Genomic DNA, 10,291 nt, shown 5'->3' on the forward strand with positions numbered 1-10,291 from the left:
AACGCAACTTGCTGAGGTCCATTGACTCGACACTGACTGCAGCAGTGGGTCTCCTGCAGCACTTCGTCCAACCCCCTACCCCTGACCCATCCACACTTCCCACTCCCATGCCTGTCCCACGTACACCCAGACGTCAGCATGCACCCACCACAACAGACACAGGTACCACACCAGCAGGGAAGGTCAAACGCACACCTCCTGGCACGCACACACAGGGTGAAGTAGGCACACCCACTGGGTCGGGGGGCAAATGTAAGACACGCAGCCAGAGTGGGAGTCCGCATTCCACAAAATCCACTCCCTCCAAATCCCCTCCCCTCAGCTCTCCTGGCCAAATCCAGCAAAGACTCCTTCATGGCAGCTCTGTCCCTGAGCCCCACAGTGACACCACCCCGCAAGCGGTCAAAGGAGTCCCCGGTCAGGGTGGTTGAGTCCCCCCCCCTGTCCACACCCTCCCCCAGTGGCGCTGCGACCCATCCCTCTGACCCCCCCCCCACCCCCTCCTTGGGGCCTGTGGTTCCTTCGGGTGCAGGGGAGTCGCTGGAGGACCTTGCTAAGGTGTGCAGCGCCATCCTGACCTCTGCCTTTGGCGCTGCCCCACCCCCTGTGGTGGAGTCCTCCGTCCCTGCACCCACGACGCCTACCCTTCGCCCTCATGTCCCTGCGGTGCCTGGTCCTTCCCCCCCACATGATGCCCCCCCCCTCTTGAAGACAAAGGAGTCTGACTGTGCAGGCAAGCTAGGGGACACGCGTCCCACTGTGTCCCCCACCTGGATTTGAACTTTGGATTGCCCTATGGGCATTGTACATTTTGAACTTTCAAGGGACAAACAGATTTTTGGATGTTGAATAAAGCAATTTATTTTTCCTTAGTACACTACTGTCTGTCTGGTATTGCTGTTGGTGGACCTGCTCCATTATTTTGGGTGGTGATAATGTGTTGGGTGTGTGGGAATTGTAGTCTTGTGCTGGTCATAGGGTGGACCCTGGTATCTGTGTGCCATCACAAGCTGTTGGCTACATAACTTTGTTCATGTAAGCAGTTACTGCATGGTGACATCGTCCCAAGGTGTGTTCCTTACTCTGTGTAACCTGACATCTTCCCAGCAGGGTCATTCCAATATGTGGTGCTGAGCTGTGTCTACATTGGCTGGGTGTGTGACGGACTCGTCAGACTTGGGCCATGCATGCTGAGCGATGTCTCCACCTGCATCATTCATGGCGTCCTTGGTGGTCACTGTACTTGTGTATGTAGACTGTTGTCATGACTTCATGTGGACATGTTTTCTTTTCGGCGCTATGCATGTGTATACTCCCAGCCTCGCACACATGTGGTACATGTACTGCAGGATCTTTGTGCACCTGACTGACATTTGTGGGCATTGGATCTGTGGGTACTCCACCCTTTTCTTTGCAGGGGCACTGCTGTGAGTGTTAGGCACCCACCCCTCCTGTGTCTGGGCACTGCTGGGAGGACTCTGCACACACCCCTCCTGTGTCTGGGCACTGCTGGGAGGACTCTGCACACACCCCTCTTATGACTGGGCACTGCTGGGAGGACTCTGCACACACCCCTCCTGTGTCTGGGCACTGCTGGGAGGACTCTGCACACACCCCTCTTATGCCTGGGCACTGCTGGGAGGACTCTGCACACACCCCTCCTGTCTCTGGGCACTGCTGGGAGTGTTAGGCACCCACCCCTCCTGTGTCTGGGCACTGCTGTGAGTGTTAGGCACCCACCCCTCCTGTGTCTGGGCACTGCTGGGAGGACTCTGCACACACCCCTCCTGTGTCTGGGCACTGCTGGGAGGACTCTGCACACACCCCTCTTATGACTGGGCACTGCTGGGAGGACTCTGCACACACCCCTCCTGTGTCTGGGCACTGCTGGGAGGACTCTGCACACACCCCTCCTGTGTCTGGGCACTGCTGGGAGTGTTAGGCACCCACCCCTCCTGTGTCTGGGCACTGCTGTGAGTGTTAGGCACCCACCCCTCCTGTGTCTGGGCACTGCTGGGAGGACTCTGCACACACCCCTCCTGTGTCTGGGCACTGCTGGGAGGACTCTGCACACACCCCTCTTATGACTGGGCACTGCTGGGAGGACTCTGCACACACCCCTCCTGTGTCTGGGCACTGCTGGGAGGACTCTGCACAACCCCTCTTATGACTGGGCACTGCTGGGAGGACTCTGCACACACCCCTCCTGTGTCTGGGCACTACTGGGAGTGTTAGGCACCCACCCCTCCTGTGTCTGGGCACTGCTGTGAGTGTTAGGCACCCACCCCTCCTGTGTCTGGGCACTGCTGGGAGGACTCTGCACACACCCCTCCTGTGTCTGGGCACTGCCGGGAGGACTCTGCACACACCCCTCTTATGACTGGGCACTGCTGGGAGGACTCTGCACACACCCCTCCTGTGTCTGGGCACTGCTGGGAGGACTCTGCACACACCCCTCTTATGACTGGGCACTGCTGGGAGGACTCTGCACACACCCCTCCTGTGTCCGGGCACTGCTGGGAGTGTTAGGCACCCACCCCTCCTGTGTCTGGGCACTGCTGTGAGTGTTAGGCACCCACCCCTCCTGTGTCTGTGCACTGCTGGGAGGACTCTGCACACACCCCTCCTGTGTCTGGGCACTGCTGGGAGGACTCTGCACACACCCCTCTTATGACTGGGCACTGCTGGGAGGACTCTGCACACACCCCTCCTGTGTCTGGGCACTGCTGGGAGGACTCTGCACACACCCCTCTTATGTCCGGGCACTGCTGGGAGGACTCTGCACCCAACCCTCCTATTTCAGGATATGTACGCTTAGAACATACACAGGTGTGGGTTCGCTCCATGCATACGCGGGTGGGGGTACGGTCCGTACGTACACTGTTGGGGTGGGGGTACGCTCCATACATACGCGGGTAAGGGTACGGGTCGTACATACACAGTTGGGGTGGGGGTACGCTCCATACATACGCGGGTGAGGGTACGGGTCGTACATACACGGTGGGGGTACACTCCATACATACGCGGGTGAGGGTACGGGTCGTACATACACGGTTGGGGTGGGGGTACGCTCCATACATACGCGGGTGAGGGTACGGGTCGTACATACACGGTTGGGGTGGGGGTACGCTCCATACATACGCGGGTGAGGGTACGGGTCGTACATACACAGTTGGGGTGGGGGTACGCTCCATACATACGCAGGTGAGGGTACGGGTCGTACATACACGGTTGGGGTGGGGGTACGCTCCATGCATACGGGGGTGGGGGTACGGTCCGTACGTACACTGTTGGGATGGGGGGTACGCTCCATGCATACGTGGGTTGGGGTACGGTCCGTACGTACACTGTTGGGATGGGGGGTGCGCTCCATGGATACGGGGGTGGGGGTACGGTCCGTACATATCCGTACTCACGCTGTGGAATGCTTGTGCGGGCCGTACCCAGGCCTTTGCCACGTGGGTACAGCCGTCCCGCTCTTAAGGCGTGGGTACGGGACGTACCTGTATTGTGTTACCGGTTCGCGTCGTCAACCACTTCCGTTGTGGCAGACGCTGGCTTTGCTGGACACGCCCCCACCCCCTCGTAGTGACCAGGGCCTGGGGGTCAGGTATGTCCAGGGCATGTGTGCTGTGTGACTTGGGTGGGGGTTTTGTGGCCTGCCCCTGCTCCTGCCCCCCCCTTTTCTCCCCTCCCTTTGTTGTTCTGACCTTCTGCGGCGTCTGCGTCGGAACCTGTAGAGGAGGTCGACTGCTATGAGGGCCGGGATGACACGTAGGTTCGGGTCCATGTCTGTCCGTCGCGTGCAGGTACTCCTTGTTCGCGTCGTCCTGATTTCCCGGCAGTTTTTGGCTGCCGGAAAATATTCTCCGTGCGGGATGACGTCGGTGCGAATCTTACTTCCTGGTTCGTGAATGGCAGGCTGCGTGCGTCCCAACGTCACGTCGGCGCTTTCCCGGATCACATTTGTATGTATATTTTCGTCGGTCGGTGTTTTGTACGAATCGTACGGAAATAGTATTTCCGTGCGAATCGTACTTCCATGTTTGTATCTTGTTCCGACCGGGTACGCGTCGGACGGAGAATATGCTCCGTCCGACGGTTCGTACCCGGTTTTTACAGGATCGTAATCGGCACCATAGTATTTAAAAAACAGTTATCAAAAAGTACAAACCTTGCTAAAGGAGAGTGCAATCTCTTTTACAGATCAGCAAATGCCCAAGTGGAAAGTTTAGGTGTTCTGGTCAAACTCTGTGAAGTAACCGAATGCTGCATCCACCCTGCTCTCCTACCCTGGCCCCCCACAGAGCCTTTACCGCAAAACAGCATGGGAAGTGTAGCTTGGTTCCTCCATGCATTTACATTCAGAGATTATTTACCTGCAATTTAGAAGTATGAGATCAAGCGTACAACATAACTATGAACTGGTTTTACATGCGTTTACCTAAGAGCAGGGCCCGACTCCCCCGAGCCCTCTGGAGCCAATGTCTATTCAAAGCCAGACTCAATCCAGCCTGGTGTCCTTCCTAGGGTACTAGAGGAGTGCAAGGTGAGCCCCCTGTGAACCCTCTGTGACTCCCTGGCTTAAAAAACACAAGTGCTGTGGCATTATATACTGCGGCTTCTTCCTCAAAAAGCAGTCACTGCAACAGAAGGCCCTGGAGGACCACACATTTGAACACCTCCAAAGCACAGAAAAAGATGCTGGTCTCTGTATGGAACCTTCAATGATCAGTGGTTAAGTCAATTATCAGGTGTCAGTACTGGGGCCTTCACATTCTTCCTTGCTTCACATCACCTTTGGCTGTGGTCTTCGGTACTGGCTCAGGTGGTTGCAGGCCCCCACTTCTAATGTTAGGGTCCAAGGATTGGTAAAAAATAGGGTTTTAAATCAAACACCCCAACTTACAGCTTGGGCCCTTGAAATCCTGTGGCACTTGACAGGTCGGATGGACCTTTGCCACCGAGTTTCCAATGGAGCTAAAACAGAAGGACAAGTCATGTATATCATCAACTGTCAGATTCTTTATTTTCAGTCAATGACTAGAAGTTGAAAAAGTTTGCCAAACCTTTATTTAGCTTTAAGGAGTTAGTGTGGTTATGTCATCTTTATTCAAATTAGTCCAAATTACAGAATTACCGGGAAAAAGATTGATTAGTGACAGCATAATTCAGAGTGTTTCATAAGGGAATTTGTCACTATACTAGCGAAAGAGCCTAACCTACCCTATTCAGAACCAATGAAGAGTTTCTTCTAGAAAAGATCAAGATTTTCGGAGCATAGATAAAGTCTGGAACTCCCCATAAAGAGTAGTTCTAGAAACTCAGCTGAGTTCCCCACAGCTGCAGTAACAACTGTTAAAATCAATCTGTGAAAGAGGAATGATTGCTGCAGTAGCATTGATCAAGAAGCCTCAGGATGAAAGAGGGTAGTCACCGTCAGCAGTAGATTTCAGCAACGAGGTGGAAGGAAAGATTCCCACGAAGTCTCAGTCTCTTGCCAGGAACTCTCAATTATAATATAAAATGCACAGTAATGTACACTTACTAATTTTTGTTACATCGCCTCCAGCCAATGGAAACCACTCGTCCGCTAGTGTCATCAACATCCATTGCTTCTCCACTGTAAACATTCACGCCGGTATATAGTTGATCTAATGTTGCAAAAGTGGTATCATCGGGGAAAGTTCTTATGAGAACTCTCTTACCTAAGTCCTGTTGTGAATACAAAGGGCAAGTCAAAATGCAATGAAACAAATCTATTGACAATGTCCTGGTTAAGCACACACAAAATACATCTAAATTATTCTTTATTCTAACTGTCTATTCATTATGAATCCACAGCAAATTCATTGCTAAAGCAAAGTGAGCTAATGGTGTGATGAAGCAAAAGAAAAATCTTGAAGTCTGCACATTCTTTAGTAGGCTACTGGTGCTAGTCAAATTATTATAAATTAGCAAGAGTCGAAAGAAAAATGGTTTGGGCCTACTCACAGAAGCACATTGAAAATGATAGCCTACTACATTTTTTATTTATTTCACAATATTTTCCCTACATGTTTAAAGCAGCACATTTTCCCTACGTGTGATTTCTTTATGCAGATTCTTGAGCCGAGTTTTAAATACATTCTAAAATTAAATTCTAATACGGTATGTAAGTTGTAATTTGATTTGGAAATTAATTTCTAACACTAATCAGACTGTCTCTGATTGGTCTTCGCTCTGTGGCCGCTCCCTTCTGCAGCTCGGCACCCAAGAAGGAAGCCGCCTCCACTAGGTCGGTGAATTGTACTCTTTTATTATCGTTCTCGAGTATAATCCCAAAGGGGGAATGTCCATCTGTAGCGAATACCACCACTCTCCAGCTTGTCTCTAATTTGCTGGAAAACAGTAGCCTTTGTTGTGTGGTCACTGCTATATCTCGGTACAGCTGGCAGGAGAAATGTTTAAGAAACCTTGCCCTTGCTTCTTGCCACCTTCAAAATGTCCTCATTTTCTGAATAATAATGGAGCTTTGTTAGAACATTCCTCAGCCTGTGATCATGTATTGGAATCCTCCAGCCAACCCTATGGACTCTGTCCAATTTAACAGCTCTATGTGTGGCAACCAAAAGGGAGGAGAATAGGCGCACCACACGCCTACTGATCTGGGCCCTCCGCCTTGTTTTCCATGCCGCTTATTGAAATGTTCTCGAATTAGAAGGTTTTTTTAGCTTTTCACTCGACAAAGGTTATGCAGCTGAACTTGATAAAATCTTAAATTCCAGCACTATGGCAATGCCAACTTTACCCTGTTGGTCAACCTTGGTTTTCAAGTCTAGGACTCTGGCACCCAGTTAGTAAATATCTGTCAGCAGGTTCTCCAACTTGGGGACTAGATCTCTGGAGGCTCATGTAAGCTTCTCTACATGCTTACAAGAGGTCCTGTGAGCATCTCTTCAGGTAGAAGCTGAGCGAGCTCCTAGGCTCCTTCCTGAGCTCCTTCCTGAAGTTCACCAGGCTTTCCATCAATTCAGCTTTGGTGAACACGATGGTCAATCCTTGCACATATGTCCTAGTTGTGGACCTTATAGCCAAGGCTCTTGACAGCAGCACGTTCGCTAAAAAGTTAATCCAACACTTTCGAGTCTGCTTCTTTGGTGGTTTTGGGGGCTTGAGTAAGCTTCAACAAAGGTCGCTATCAGAACAGGTGCTGCACTGGTTACGAGAGACAACAGGTGAACCATTCACTGATACTTCCCAGTGTACTTAGGAGCTTAGTACGTCTACTCAAAATTGTTTCATTCAGGGCCACACAAGTCATAGAAGGGAAAAACCATGCAGAGGGTTCCTCCTGTCTTCCATAGCCCCCAGTGTGGGTCAGCAGGAGTGATACTTGCTACTGATCACCACTGCCTACGCCCCCAGGGCTCAATGCTGGCAATCATCCCTCCACTACACAGTGCCACAGCAACTCACTTCTGTGTTGGCAAACGGGAGGCCTTCAAGGGTGCTGGCAGATGAGCACACCACCTTCCACGAATTAGAAGCTTTTTCCTCCAACAGGTCGCTTGATCTTTCACTACTGAAAGGCTTGTGGTACCTGGGACAGGCTCAGTCGGTCGCCATCTTCTGTTGGTGGCGAGTCCCTCTCCTTTTATTAACCTGCCCATTACCCTGCACCCTGAGCAGGCAGTGGGTTGAGGATGGTGGGAAAACTAAGGACCTCTGCCGCACCAGAAAGTCAATGTTCAATCTGCTGGGCAGTTGAGATCACCACTGCTCAGCACCATCTGGGAGCAGGCATATCCTCAGAGAAGCATCATGATGGAGATGAGGCATCTCATCTATAACCTCTCTTCCGCTAGGAGTCTAGATTTGCCTCTCCGTCAACCAACATATTGGCGCAGAATTACTCGCCACTTCACCCCTCTTCTTTGCAGTCTGACGAAAGTTGTGCAGGAGAGGAAGGTACACATCTCTTAAACACTGGGGGCCATGTGTCTCTCCAGCATCTCCATGAACACCATCATTTTAAGTCAAATGTTGAGAGCTCACACCAAAATTCAATCGGGCTTTATATAGATTGAACATCAAGGTAGCAGACTGAACATCGGGATAAAAAAAAAGGTCAAAACCAGCTATTTAGGCTTTTCCTAAAACTTGTAGCCATTATGACGAGTCATGTGCTTCCATCTTGATGTATAACAGAAAAGCGGTCTCTAATGGCTTTAAAAAAACAGAGACTTGGTGCGAGGGAGATCTATGTGTACTGTACCAAAATGCCCACGTAGAACACCAGATTATTGCAATAAAAATAGATTCAAATTGGAGGGGGCTCTAATGATCGAAACTTGACCATCCACGTACAAGAAATATTAGGACTCATTTATGACACCCATAACACTGGAAAATGATGGGATAGCATTCTCCTGCTGACCTTTTATGGCAGTGTAAGAGATTCTTGTTCTGAATCTAATCCGTGAGCAGCTTACAGCTAGGGAATGTAAAAAGAACAATTGATGGGCAAAATGCAGAACAATGTCATACAGTCACCAAAGTACAGAGATCTGGGCCTAAATCCATCGTTTTTTGCTCACCATGCCATTCCAGTTTGGACCCAGCCATATGCAAATCAGTCTTGACCCTGCGCCCAATGGGAACAGTACAGCCCGAACTGCCAGGCCAGGTCCTCCCTGGACTGGAAACAAGCATCCTAGGATCGGTTTCGGGCTTTCTGCCCTTATCAGCCAGGATAGCACGGGACCCACGTCTGGGCAAACCCATCCCACTTGGGGTGACAAATGCAAAAAGAACAATTGATGGACAGAATGTAGAACAATGCCATACATTTACCCCAGTACAGAGATCTGGGCCTACCCCGAAACCGATCCCAGGATGCTTGTTTCTGGTTCAGTGAAGACCTGGCTTGGCAGTTCGGGCTTGACTGTTCCCATGAGGCACAAGGTCAAGACTGATTTGCATATAGCTGGATCTGAACTAAGGTGGTGAAGTGAGCTAAAGAACGATGGTGGATTCAACCCAGATCTGTGACTGGGGTGAGTGTTTGAAAAGTTTTGGCACTCCGTCCATCATCTCTTTGTGTTTGCTTTGTTCGCCCTAAGTTTGCAGGGTATGCCCAGACATGGGTCCCTTGCTCAATTTGCCACTGGATTCAAGCTAGCCTGGCTGAAGAGGGGTGTTACCCTGAAACCGGTCCCAGGATGTTTGTTTCCGATTCAAGGAAGACCTGGCTTGGAAGTTCGGGCTGGACTATTCCCATGAGGCACTGGGTCAAGACTGATTTGCATATAGCTGGTTCTGAACTGAGGTGGCAAAGTGAGATAAAGAAAGATGGTGGATTCAACCCAGATCTGTGCCTGGGGGCAAGTGTTTGAAAAGTTTCAGCACTCCGTCCATCATCTTTGTGTTTGCTTTGTACAGCTAGGGAATGAGCAAAATCAAGATGAACTGCTGTACCCTGTTTCCGTAGAAACGTGATTTCTGTTTTTGTTTATTTCCTATGAGAGTACTCTCTACAGTATTCTTTGTTCACAATCTCCAACTACTTAGGTTTAGATGTTGCTAATTGTATTGTTTTATATGGACTGTCTGTCATCGTTTTATGACATTCACCATTTGCTTAAATGAGTTTTTGGCCCGGGCACAATGGGTGACGGGCAGTTAAGATTTTCCTGTAGGGTGGGATGCCAAGTGGAGAAAGAATTTACTCCGGGTATCAGAACAGAGATTGGGAATACGAGTTAGCGCCATGGGTGGGTCAGATGCACCACTTATTAATGTCCTTGTGGGACAGTCCTTTGGAAAACTTAGTCATCATTGGGATATTCTAAATTTTCAACTAGATCTTTTTACACCTCCCACATTTGCATGTGGTTAAATCACATTAGCCTATAATCAATTATTTGAGTTTAACTATTCTTTATGCCTAAATAATGGGATGCATTCATTAAACCATTCTGATTACACCTGATGACACAAAGTATAAAAGAATGTGCTGTGATATTGCATGCTGCCAAAGGTAAAAGGTGTAGAATTCCAAAGGCTAGCAAAGGGGTGGTCCTACAAGGGGAAGGTATGGCAAGGGGCCTGGAAATGTAGCTTTACGATGGGTGCATGGCTTTTATTTGTTCTTCAGTTAAAAAGAAACAGCACACTAAGAGGACCAGTGAGCTAAATTTACCACCACCACCTAGATTACACTATGCGAATTAAGAATGAGAAGACAAATAGTCAAGAGGCTACGCATTTTGTATTTATGGTTTAATATTCCTGCCGTTCCAATTCAATA

The sequence above is a fragment of the Triturus cristatus genome, chromosome 7 (assembly GCF_964204655.1).
Source record: "Triturus cristatus chromosome 7, aTriCri1.1, whole genome shotgun sequence".
Classification (NCBI taxonomy): Eukaryota; Metazoa; Chordata; class Amphibia; order Caudata; family Salamandridae; genus Triturus; species Triturus cristatus.